Raw genomic sequence first — 13,282 nt, 5'->3', positions numbered from 1 at the left:
ATCCAGCCACAAATGGATTGGCTGAGAGGTTCGTACAAACCTTTAAAAAGGCAGTAAGGGCCATGTGCGATGACGACATTCCACTGCAGCATAAGGTGGACAATTTCCTGTTAGCCTACAGAAATGCGACACATGCAGTTACCAACCAGACCCCGGCCATGATGTTCTTTAACCGAAGGTTGAGATCTCGTCTGGATTTGCTCAGACCAAATGTACGAAGAAATGTTGAGAATAAGCAATTCCAGCACATCACTGAGAAGCCGACAAGGAGCTTCAATGTAGGACAACCAGTCTTGGCCCGCGACTACCGAACAGAGAAATGGCAACCAGGAACGATATGCACACAGCAGGGGCCACTAATGTACACAGTGGATGTTGGGGAGAACATTGTGAGACGCCATGTCGACCAGATCCTAGCATCACAGGAACGAGTCAACGCCATGTCTTGCGTACCTGGCGATGAACCCGACATACCGGTAGCATCTACCCCAGAAACAGTAGCATCGGAAGCTGAAGAACTAACCGATGACAGGGGGCAGAATCGCCTTCGCACCAAGAGCAAGACACTCAGGAAAGGCGCTATCCAGAAAGGATCAGGAAGCCGCCCCAAAGACTGAATTTATAAATGGACTGTTTCAGTTAATGTGCATGTTAAAAGTGTTAACTGTTAAATGAATGTTATGGTACTGTTAATCTAAAAGGGGAGGAATTGTAGTGTATGTACCTTTAAGGGGAGAACTACTTTTACAGCTCCTGTATACTGTAGTACTGGCAGTGACCACACCTGTCTATAAACCCTGAGTAGGGATCTGTACTGTTAGTTTTTAGAATACCCTCATCCAGTAAACACCTGTTGATTGTTCATCTGCAGTCTCCGTCTATTTATTGAAGAACACCATACCTCAAGATTCACAGATTTAACAGACAGAATCTGAACTCCCCCAGAGTTTAATTGTTCTTTAAAGAAAGTTAACTATAAATTCGCATTAATGATACCGTTCTCAAAAGTCCACTGTGATCAAATACTGTGCTGGACTGAGCAAATCTCACAAGATGTCCCACAGGTCCTAGGCTCCCCAGCCAGGTGAAGCAACCTCTCAACGTCAACCCTGTCAAGCCCCTGAAGAATTTTCTACCTTTCAATGAGATCGCCTCTCATTCTTCTAAACTCTAGGGAATATAAGCCTAGTGTTCTCTTGATTGCGGTTGTTGACATTCCGACGAGTGAGAAAAGCTCCTTCACAATTCTCCATCTCTTGCCAACGTTTAATCACAATGCTGAAAGTGCCAAAAAACATTCCCAATTGGACGGAGCCAAATAGTGAAGCCAACTAGCTTCACGTTCTCATTGCACCTGATGGATTATTTTACCGAGGGTGTCATTTCTTCATGTTATCCAGCTGTTACAATTTAACTCTTGCCGATGTTGGTGCCTGCCAGTTTTAAACACACCTGGAGCTGTCGATTATAACATTTATTAGTGCAAACATACTTACTTTAACTTAGCGCCTGATGGAGTCTCTCAGAAAGGTCTCAGAGCGCTTTGAATTTGACTTATGAGGCTGGGTCTGGGGATTCTATTCCGCCATAATTTCCTAGAGTTTCAGCACCGTAATAGCGGCGCACAACGTAGATGTGCCATTACTGTGCCACGAGTTTTCAGCAAATTCAAGCTCCAAATTATTTCTCTTTCAATGTCTACGCTTCTTTATGAGCCACAGCACATGCTCTGTGGTTGCGATTACACACATAACAATAGGCTCGTGGAAATCCTATTTAACAGAAAGCCGACAAACTAGGAGGAGGAAGGTGTCACCACAGGATGAACATCAACAACTTGTATTTATACAGCGCCTTTAATGTAGTAACATGTCCCACGGCGCTTCACAGGAGCGATTATCAGACAAAATTTGACACCGAGCCACAAAAAGAGATATTAGGACAGGTGACCAAAAGCTTGGTCAAAGAGGGTTTAAGAGGTGGAGAGGTTTAGGGAGGGTATTCGAGCTTTGGGCCTATGGACCCGGGCTGCGCGGGACTGGCAGACTGCTGCGAGGCCACACAGCTTAGAGGGAACGTTGGGTTGGGCACCAGTAAATGGGGGAATTGGGGGAGGGCACCAGTAAATGGGGGAATTGGGGGAGGGTACCAGTAAATAGGGAAATTGGAGGGCAATAGTAAATGGGGAAATTGGAGAGTGCCAGTAAATGAGGAAATTGGAGGGTGCCAGTAAATGGGGAAATTGGAGAGTGCCAGTAAATGGGGAAATTGGAGAATGCCGGTAAATGGGGAAATTGGAGGGTGCCAGTAAATGGGGGAATTGGAGGGTGCCAGTAAATGGGGAAATTGGAGGGTGCCAGTAAATGGGGAAATTGGAGGGTGCCAGTAAATGGGGAAATTGGAGGGTGCCAGTAAATGGGGAAATTGGAGGGTGCCAGTAAATGGGGAAATTGGAGGGTGCCAGTAAATGGGGAAATTGGAGGGTGCCAGTAAATGGGGAAATTGGAGGTTGCCAGTAAATGGGGAAATTGGAGGGTGCCAGTAAATGGGGGAATTGGAGGGTGCCAGTAAATGGGGAAATTGGAGGGTGCCAGTAAATGGGGAAAGTGGAGGGTGCCAGTAAATGGGGGAATTGGAGGGTGCCAGTAAATGGGGAAAGTGGAGGGTGCCAGTAAATGGGGGAATTGGAGGGTGCCAGTAAATGGGGAAATTGGAGGTTGCCAGTAAATGGGGAAATTGGAGGGTGCCAGTAAATGGGGAAATTGGAGGGTGCCAGTAAATGGGGAAAGTGGAGGGTGCCAGTAAATGGGGAAATTGGAGGGTGCCAGTAAATGGGGAAATTGGAGGGTGCCAGTAAATGGGGAAATTGGAGGGTACCAGTAAATGGGGGAATTGGAGGGTGCCAGTAAATGGGGGAATTGGAGGGTGCCAGTAAATGGGGAAAGTGGAGGGTGCAAGTAAATGGGGAAATTGGAGGGTGCCAGTAAATGGGGAAATTGGAGGGTGCCAGTAAATGGGGAAAGTGGAGGGTGCCAGTAAATGGGGAAATTGGAGGGTGCCAGTAAATGGGGAAAGTGGAGGGTGCCAGTAAATGGGGAAATTGGAGGGTGCCAGTAAATGGGGAAAGTGGAGGGTGCCAGTAAATGGGGAAATTGGAGGGTGCCAGTAAATGGGGGAATTGGAGGGTGCCAGTAAATGGGGAAATTGGAGGGTGCCAGTAAATGGGGAAATTGGAGGGTGCCAGTAAATGGGGAAATTGGAGGGTGCCAGTAAATGGGGGAATTGAAGGGTGCCAGTAAATGCGAAAATTGGAGGGTGCCAGTAAGTGGGGAAATTGGAGGGTGCCAGTAAATGGGGAAATTGGAGGGTGCCAGTAAATGGGGGAATTGGAGGGTGCCAGTAAATGGGGAAATTGGAGGGTGCCAATAAATGGGGAAAGTGGAGGGTGCCAGTAAATGGGGAAATTGGAGGGTGCCAGTAAATGGGGAAATTGGAGGGTACCAGTAAATGGGGAAAGTGGAGGGTGCCAGTAACTGGGGAAATTGGAGGGTGCCAGTAAATGGGGAAATTGGAGGGTGCCAGTAAATGGGGAAATTGGAGGGTGCCAGTAAATCAGCTCTTTCTCAAGAAAAAAAGGCTGAAAGGTGACCTCATAGAGGTCTTTAAAATTATGAAGGGGTTGGACAGGTTAGGCGTAGAGACGGCTTTTCCACTTGTGGAGATGTCCAAAACCAGGGGCCATAAATAAGACAGTCCAATAAATCCAATAGGGAACTCAGCAGAAACTTCTTTACCCAGAAAGTTAGAATATGAAACTCTCAATGGTGGTTGTGGCAAATGGCACAGCTGCATTTAAGGGGAATCTAGATAAGTACATGAGGGAGGAAGGAACAGAAGGATATGCTGATAGTGTTCGAGAAAAGAAATAGTGGGAGGAAACTCGCTTGCAGCATAAACACCGGCATAGACCTGTTGGGCAGTACGGCCTTTCTCTTTGCTGTAAATTCTATGCAATGGTGGAGCGAAGGAAATCAAGGATACACAAGAGGCCTGTGCGCACCTCTGCATTCTGCCTCACCCACGTCACTGGAAGCAGAGCCACCTGCTCAGACATAGAGGCCCCAAAATTCCTGGGGCTGGAGAGGGTCGAACTCCCATTTCTACCCGGGACAGTCAAGAATTATCCAATCAGGTAACAGAGTCTGTTCGCTTTCCAATTGGCCGTGGGAAGGCGGGGCATTTGAAGGATGGGCCAATGGCGAGAGTGAGGGCGGGGCAGTTCGGTCATGTGATGAAACCTTCAGGTACACACCCAACCAGAGATGGCAACCCTATATGTTACATATATATGGAAATAAAGGTACTTATTGAGACTTCAATACAACTTTACAGGGTTCTGTTCCTATAATTGGGAATCTAATGTCCAAAAATCTCAGGGCTAATTTTACCTTAAAGCGCCCAGATGCGATCGGGACAAATGCCGGTTTTACACCCAGCCCGATTTTAGTCTTCATTGATGTCCAAATTACCCCCGCCATGTAAATTTAGGAGCTGAAATCTTTTACAGCATTCCCCGACAATAATTCCAACTCACACAGCATCTCACAAGGCAAAGTTTGTCACCAAAAGAAAAGACAGTTTGTCCATTATCCCATCTGTTCCTTTCCTGGACCGAAATACAACCCAGCAGTACACAGAGAATGACCTTAAGAGTTTGCGGATTTAACTATAATACATTAAAAATCGAGTGTCCACACATATTTCCTGTTTACAAAGCCTTACTTCCTGATGTCGGGTTTTTCTCACACTTTAGTGTCAACTTTTTCCATGATAAATTCCTGTGCCAACATTTGTAATGGAAGCTGCCTATGTAAACTTGTCACGCTGTAATTACGCTGTCCTGCCATTGGTGGCACTATAGTGCCTCCAGTTTGCATCTCCCAGCTTTAAAATCACAGTATGTAAACAATAAGTACAGGCTGTATGACTTTCTAATGGGAACTAAAATATATCTGGTCCAATCATCCACCCTGCCTCACGTTTCACTCGGTCTTGACTCCCTGCGTGTGACACCAACTATTTTTAAGTCTGCAATTTCTCTTTTTAAGTAGCTTCAGGAGAAATAAGGCTGAGTCAACATCATCGAAACAAAACCCTGGGATTCAGTTCTGACGAAGGAATGCGCTTTAAGCATTAACTTGTCTTTTCCTCTTTCTAATGCTGATCAAATATTTTCTGCTTTGGAACAACATCAGGGCCATTGATCTACATTGACTGAATAAAATAAATTCCATTCTCACTACATGGTATTCTGCAATTTTTCCTGGTACTTTTGCGGTTGAATTCCATAATTTCTTTTGTCCATTATTTTGTGAAAACAGTAAATGAGCAGTTCTTTACCTTTTATATCTGTTCCTTTATTTGATTTTTATCCCTTACAATTTTTAAAGCTGCGATACACAGCAAGATGGCATAGATGCACCAATTGGAGGTTGCTAGCTGAGGCCTGAAATTCCAGGGGTGTTTTCCCTGACTCTGATGGGAGACTGGCAGACCCTCTTCCCCGCCCCGGGAAATGGTGTTTCTACTGGATCTTTGGGATACCACCAGAGTTACGGCAAGAAATTGATAGAACCCTCACAGAGCTTCAGGCCCTTGGTACTTAGCAGTACTGGGAAGGGTGATGGGTTTGACTACACTTGTTGGCAGTCCCACAATATGGTAGCAATACAAGCAGCACTGGGGGATGGACCCGGGGCTATGGAAGCACTGGGGGATGGACCTGGTGTTTGGCAAAGCTGGGCTGTGGTCTTGAAGTTTGACAGTATCACAGTAGGAATGCTGCAGTTTGGCAGCATGGGGGAGGATCCTTTGAGCTGGCATCACGGTGGAGAGGGATCTGGGATTTGGCAGAACTGGGATTGGAATGTGAGGTCTGGTTCCCTGGTTCATTCCTGGTGTCTGTCAGAGGTGAGGGGAGGGGCAGAGCATGGGTTTGATAGCATTGAGTGGTGACTTTCTAAAGGATCTTTGTAAATATCGAACTTGGTGTTTTATGATGGGTTCCTGAATGACCTTTTCTGTCTCTGACCTTCTCTCTCTCATACACCCACGCAGGTTTAAGAGAATATAAGCATTCTAATAAAGATCAGCAAAACACAGTTGATAATTAGAGCTATCAAAATTCAAGTCAGTTACTTTTTGTTTGAAAAAAGAACTCAAATTAAGCTGAGGAAATATTCGGATAATTTTAACTGAACTCTCCGGGTGGGAAACCCATGGGATCGGGTGGAACGTTGGCTTTATACCCTGTCCAAAATTACTCTCCACTGATTTCAATGGTAAATATAATCGGTCTTGGCGTTGCACCAGATTCCATCAGTCTCCCGATGGGCAGGTTAGGTTAAAATTGCCCAATCAGTCTCTATCTCCCTCTCTCTCTGACTCCCTTCTCTCTGTGTGCCACTAGTTAGATTGCTAACATTTTCTATCTGTCAACATAAGTTATAATCAGTTGGTAGAGTCTGTTTGCTTCGAGATGCAACTAATTTTTTTTCAAAAATGGACTCAAATTAAGATGAGGAAAAACACAGGGTTAAATTTTGACATCCCCGCTCTGCTAACGTAGGTGCTGCTTGCATTTATATAGTGCCTTTAATGTAGTAAAATGTCCCAAGGTGCTTCACAGAAGGTTAATCAAACAAAATTTGACACCAAACCACATAAGGAGATATTAGGACAGGTGAGGAGGTAGGTTTTAAAGAGCGTCTTACAGGAGGAGAGAGAGGCAGAGAGGCGGAGAGGTTTACGGAGGGAATTTCAGAGCTGAGGGCCCAGGCAGCTGAAGGCACGGCTGCTAATGGTGGAGCAATTAAAATCGGGGATGCGCGAGAGGCCAGAGTTGGAGGAGTGCAGCGATCGCGGAGGGTTGTAGGGCTGGAGGATGTCACAGCTGGTCTACACAGGGGTTTTCATTGGAAAATGTGTCCTATGTACTTTTGATGAAAAAATATCCGTGACATAGTGCACATAAATCCTGGGCTAGATGAATTGGGAAAATTGCATGTTGTAAAGTCTCAGAGGAAGCCTGCGGGCTGAATTGGCTTGCAGTATAGTACAAAGGATATTGGTACTATTGAGTGAATTACATGCAGTAATCTAATCAGAGGCTGAGAAACCACAAGAGCCAAACTCAAGTAGTTTATATTCATTATCCGAGCCCTGAGATCCGATCACTGAATGCACTTTGCTCTCAGGTGTCCATCATAGACGGGGCATGAATATCTGTTTCTTTTTGTGTTGTGTGAGGGATGTTATTACGGTTTCAGCCACCCATCAACACTACAGTCGGACGTGACACCATCGACATTGGGTTAGCCTAATTTCTACTGCAGCCTGCAGCAGCTGAGCCACAGATACCAGGGACCGAATCAGTCGGCCATACCTTGGTGTTCCTGCACCAGACAGCTGGTGATGCTGTGTGGGTCATGCTCCACCCTAGAGATTTGAGCACAATATCTAGGCTGACACTCCCAGGGCAGTACTGAGGGTGCGCTGCACTGTTGGAAGTGCCGTCTAGCGGATGAAGCGTTAAACTGAGGCCCTGTCTGCCCTCTCAGGTGGATGTAAAAGATCCCATGGCACTATTTCGAAGAAGAGCTGGGGAGTTTTCCCTGGTGTCCTGGGGCCAATATTTATCCCTCAACCAACATCACTAAAAAACAGATTATCTGGTCATTATCACATTGCTGTTTGTGGGAGCTTGCTGTGCGCAAATTGGCTGCCGCTTTTCCTACATTACAACAGTGACTACACTTCAAAAAGTACTTCATTGGCTGTAAAGCGCTTTGGGATGTCCTGAGGTCGTGAAAGGTGCTATATAAATGCAAGACATTTTTTTCTTTCTGATGATGACCTGTTTCCAGGTGTTGAAGGTGTGTCTCACGGGTGGGACGCACATTTTAAATGTTCAGTGGCCAATTGCAACAGGTGGTCTGGTACCTAGTCGTGCAGAAGGTCCCAGCTTTGGTCCCTAGTGTCAGCCCTGGCCCAGTAGGTAGCACTGAGTCATAAAGGTCGTGGGTTCAAGTCCCAATGCAGAGGCTTGAACCCGCAACCTAGTCTGACACTCCAGTGCAGCATCGAGGGAGTGCTGCGCTGTCAGAGGTGCCATCTTTCGAATGAGATATTAAAAGTCTGCCCTCTCAAGTGGACGTAAAAGATCCCATGGCATTATATCGAAGAAGAGCTGGGGAGTTTTCCCTGGTGTCCTGGTCAATTACTATCCCTCAGCCAGCACCAAGAAAAGCAGGTCATTATCACATTGTTGTTTGTGGGAGCTTGCTGTGCACAAATTGGGTGCCTGCATTTCACAGAATCACATATCACAGAAACCCCACAGTGCAGATAGAGGCCATTTCGGCCCATCGAGCCTGCACCGACACATATCCCACCCGATCCCCGTAACCCCTACACCAACACATATCCCACACTATCCCTGTAACCCCATGTATTTAATCCCCCTAACACTAAGGGTCAATTTAGCATAGCCAATCAACCTAACCCGCACATCTTTGGACTGTGGGAGGAAACCGGAGCACCCGGAGGAAACCCACGCAAACACGGGGAGAATGTGCAAACTCCACACAGACAGTCGCCCGAGGCCGGATTTGAACCCGGGTCCCTGGCGCTGTGAGGCAACAGTGCTAACCACTATGCCACCGTGCTGCCACCTATGCCACCGTGCTGCATTACAACAGTGACTGCACTTCAAAAAGTACTTCATTGGCGGTAAAGCACTTTGGGACTTAGTGAGGTCTCACCCAAAATGTATCTGGAGTGGGATTTGAACCCACAGCCTTACTAACTCAGAAGTGGGAGTGCTACCCACTGAGTCATGGCTGACAGTAAAAGTGATCTCGAACAAGCAGCAACTCAATGGCGTGCATTTGGTGAGGAATCCCTTGACTGGCCAGTGTTATTGGCATTACTCGCTACAGGAGCTGATGGTTATTGCTGGTAACGAGCAGCGAGCTCTTTGGTCTTGTGCGGAGCTCACTGCGATCTCTGGTGGTGTGTTTTCGGAAGATGCGAAACGCACCGGTCTCCGATCAATATCAAACTCGCTGGCACCAATAGGTGGCACAAGAGGCTTGGAGTATGCAGGAAGCCGAGTACAATATTCAAATCTCTCTTTGTTGAAGCTCTAGGTGCTGAGGAATAGAATACTAGTACTGAGGCTCAATCCGCAGCACTCCCCAGTCAGATACAGCTCACCTCGATGCCAAATAAAGTTCCCTCTGCTCTCTCCCAGCTCTTTCCTGACTTGTGTCTGTTTGGTGATTCTGGTGGTTAGAACATGACCTTTTCAATCTTGGGTGTCTGGATTGCAATCCTCACACAGCAGCCATTTAAAGAAAGGACATTTCTATAGCGCCTTTCGCAGCCTCAGGACGCCCCAAAGCGCTTTACAGCCAATTAGGCACTTTTTGAAGTGTAGTCACTGTTGTAATGGAGGAAAGGCCGCAGCCAATTTGTGCAACTTGTGCAGCCAACCACAAACTGCAATGAGATAATGACCAGATCATCTGTTTTAGATGTTGGTTGAGGGATAAGTATTGGCCCAGGACACCGGGGAGAACGCCCCTGCTCTTCTTCAAATAATGCCGTGGGATCTTTTACATAGAATTACATAGAATGTACAGCGCAGAAACAGGCCATTCGGCCCAACCAGTCCATGCCAGTGTTTATGCTCCACTCGAGCCTCCTCCCGTCCTTCCTCATCTAACTCTATCAGCATAACCCTCTATTCCCTTCTCCCTCATATGCTTGTCTAGCCTCCCCTTAAATGCATCTATTCTATTCGTCACAACCACTCCCTGTGGTAGCGAGTTCCACATTCTCACCACATTCTCGGTAAAGAAGTTTCTTCCAAATTTCTTATTTGATTTCCTGGTGATTATCTTATATTGATGTCATATTATATTGATGAAGTTATAGCTTTGCTCTTCCCCACAAGTGGAAACACTCTCTCTGTATCCACTCCATCAAAACCTTTCATAATTTTAAAGACCTCTATGAGGTCACCCCTCAGCCTTCTCTTTTCAAGAGAAAAGAGACATAGAAACATAGAAACATAGAAGATAGGAGCAGGAGTAGGCCATTCGGCCCCTCGAGCCTGCTCCGCCATTCAATGTGATCATGGCTGATCATCCAAATTCAGTACCCTGTCCCTGCTTTCTCCCCATATCCCTTGATCCCTTTAGCCTTAAGAAATATATCCAACTCCTTCTGGAATATATTTAATGAATTGGCCTCAACTGCCTTGTGTGGTAGAGAATTCCACAGGTTCACCACTCTCTGGGTGAAGAAATTCCTCCTCATCTCTGTCCTAAATGGCTTACCCCTTATCCTTAGACTGTGACCCCTGGTTCTGGACTCCCCGACCATCGGGAACATCCTTCCTGCATCTAGTCTGTCCAGTCCTGTCAGAATTTTATAAGTTTCAATGAGATCCCCTCTCATTCTTCTAAACTCCAGCGAATATAAGCCCAATCGACACAATCTCTCCTCATACGTCATACCTGCCATCCCAGACCTAGCCTGTTCATCCTTTCCTGATAGGTATAACCTCGCAGTTCTGGTATCATCCTTATAAATCTTTTTTCTACCCTCTCCAGTGCCTCTATATCCTTTTTATAATATGGTGAACAGAACTGTACGCAGTACTCCAAGTGTGGTCTAACCAAGGTTCGATACAAGTTTAGCATAAATGATCTACATCCACCTGAGAGAGCAGACGGGGCCTCGGTTTTAACATCTCATCTGAAAGACGGCACCTCTGACAGTGCAGCACTCCCTCAGCACTGCACTGGAGTACCAGCCTAGAATATGTGCTGAAGTCTATGGAGTGGGAGGTAAACCAACAACCTTCTGAGCCAAGGCTGATATGTAAGTTTGATCTCAGAGGTCTACCCTTTCCCAGACTGTTCAATGGCTCATTGAGATAATCCAGTAAGTAGCAAAGCCATGCAAATTAAGTCCAGGAACACAAGGCAGCATTCCCATTCCTGATTGTGGTTCAGTGACCCCTCCCAAAAGTGGCCGTGTTCGGATTTCAGGAGAAGACAGGATCAGACTCAGCTCGGATACTCCCCATGATTGATTACCCTGCTGTTAGCCCCGGCTCACACATAGGAACAAAGAATAGGAGGAGGCCATTCAGCCCCGCAAGTCTGTTCCGCTATTCAACTAGCTCATGGTTGATCTGTATCTTAACTCCATCTATCCGCCTTGGTTCCGTAGCCCTTAATACCCATACCCAACAAAAATCTAACACTCTCGGGTTTGAAATTTCCAATTGACCCCCCCCAGCCTCAGCAGCTTTTTGGGGGAGAGAGTTCCAGATTTCCACCACCCTTTGTGTGGAGAAGTGCTTCCTGACATCACCCCTGAACGGCCTGGCTCTAATTTTAAGGTTCTACCCCCTTGTTCTGGACTCCCCCCACCAGAGGAAATAGTTTCTCTTTATCTACCCTAACAACACCTTTAATCATCTAAACACCTCAATTAGATCACCCCTGAATCTTCTATACTCGAGGGAATACTATACAACCAGTCCTCATAAATTTAACCCTTTGAGCCCCGGTATCATTCCGGTTAATCTGTCCTGCTCCCCCTCCGAGGTCAATCTATCCTTCCTGAGGTCCGGTGCCCAGAACTGAACCCAGCGCTCCCGATGGGGTCTAACCAGAGCTTTATATAACTGTAACATAACTTCCTCCCTTTATATTCCAGCCACCTTCAGATAAAGGCCAACATTCCATTATCCTTTATAATTATTTTTTGTATCTGTTCACCAGCTTTTAACGATTTCTGTACTTGGAGCGCTAAATCTCTCTGCTCCTCCACAGTTCCTACCTCCTCACCATTTTGAAAATATTCTGATCTACTCTGAATGCAACTTTCTGCTCCCAGCTACACTACTAACTTGGCGTCATCGGCAAACGTGGATATGCGTCTCTCTATTCCTTCATCTAAGTCATTGATAAAAATAGTGAAAAACTGAGGCCCCAGTACCGATCCCTGGAGGGCACACCCTGCCAATGTGAGTTAATACCCATTATCCCAACTCTCAGTCTCCAACCTTCTAGCCATTTCCCTATCTAAGTCAATAGGTTGCTTTCAATTCCATGCGCTTTCATTTTTGTTAACATGAATAAAGCCACTTGAGTCGGCTACTTGGAGGACAATCAGCAGCCACAGAATTGCAATACAGACAGCAGGCTGCATTACACAGAGAGCGGGCTGCATTACACACACAGCGGGCTGCATTACACACACAGCGGGCTGCATTACACAGAGAGCAGGCTGCATTACACAGACAGCGGGCTGCATTACACAGACAGCGGGCTGCATTACACAGACAGCAGGCTGCATTACACAGACAGCAGGCTGCATTACACAGACAGCGGGCTGCATTACACAGGCAGCGGGCTGCATTACACAGACAGCGGGCTGCATTACACATACAGCGGGCTTCATTACACAGACAGCGGGCTGCATTACACAGACAGCGGGCTGCATTACACAGACAGAAGGCTGCATTACACAGACAGCGGGCTGCATTACACACACAGCGGGCTACATTACACAGACAGTAGGCTGCATTACACAGACAGCAGGCTGCATTACACAGACAGCGGGCTGCATTACACAGACAGCGGGCTGCATTACACAGAGAGCGGGCTGCATTACACAGACAGCGGGCTGCATTACACAGACAGCGGGCTGCATTACACAGACAGCGGGCTGCATTACACAGACAGCGGGCTGCATTACACAGACAGCGGGCTGCATTACACAGACAGCGGGCTGCATTACACAGACAGCGGGCTGCATTACACAGAGAGCGGGCTGCATTACACAGACAGCAGGCTGCATTACACAGACAGTGGGCTGCATTACACAGACAGCAGGCTGCATTACACAGGCAGCGGGCTGCATTACACAGACAGCGGGCTGCATTACACAGACAACGGGCTGCATTATAGGGATAGGAGACTGTGGTTACACATAAAGGAAGCTGCAAATACATACAGATAAGAGGCTGTGGTTACATGGAATCTTTCTGCTCCCTTCACCCTCTTCCAGCCTCCCCTCAGACTCTCACCCCTCCTCTCATTTCCCATCTCTCCTCCCTCTCACTTCCACCTCCCTCCTCCTTCCCCCTCTCTGTCCCTCCTCCCCCTCTCCCTCCCTCCTCTCCTCTATCTCCCTCCCT

This window comes from Somniosus microcephalus, chromosome 34 (assembly GCF_052327205.1).
Source record: "Somniosus microcephalus isolate GS21.2 chromosome 34, FLI_Smic_1.0, whole genome shotgun sequence".
NCBI lineage: Eukaryota > Metazoa > Chordata > Chondrichthyes > Squaliformes > Somniosidae > Somniosus > Somniosus microcephalus.
This window is presented reverse-complemented; position numbering follows the sequence as displayed.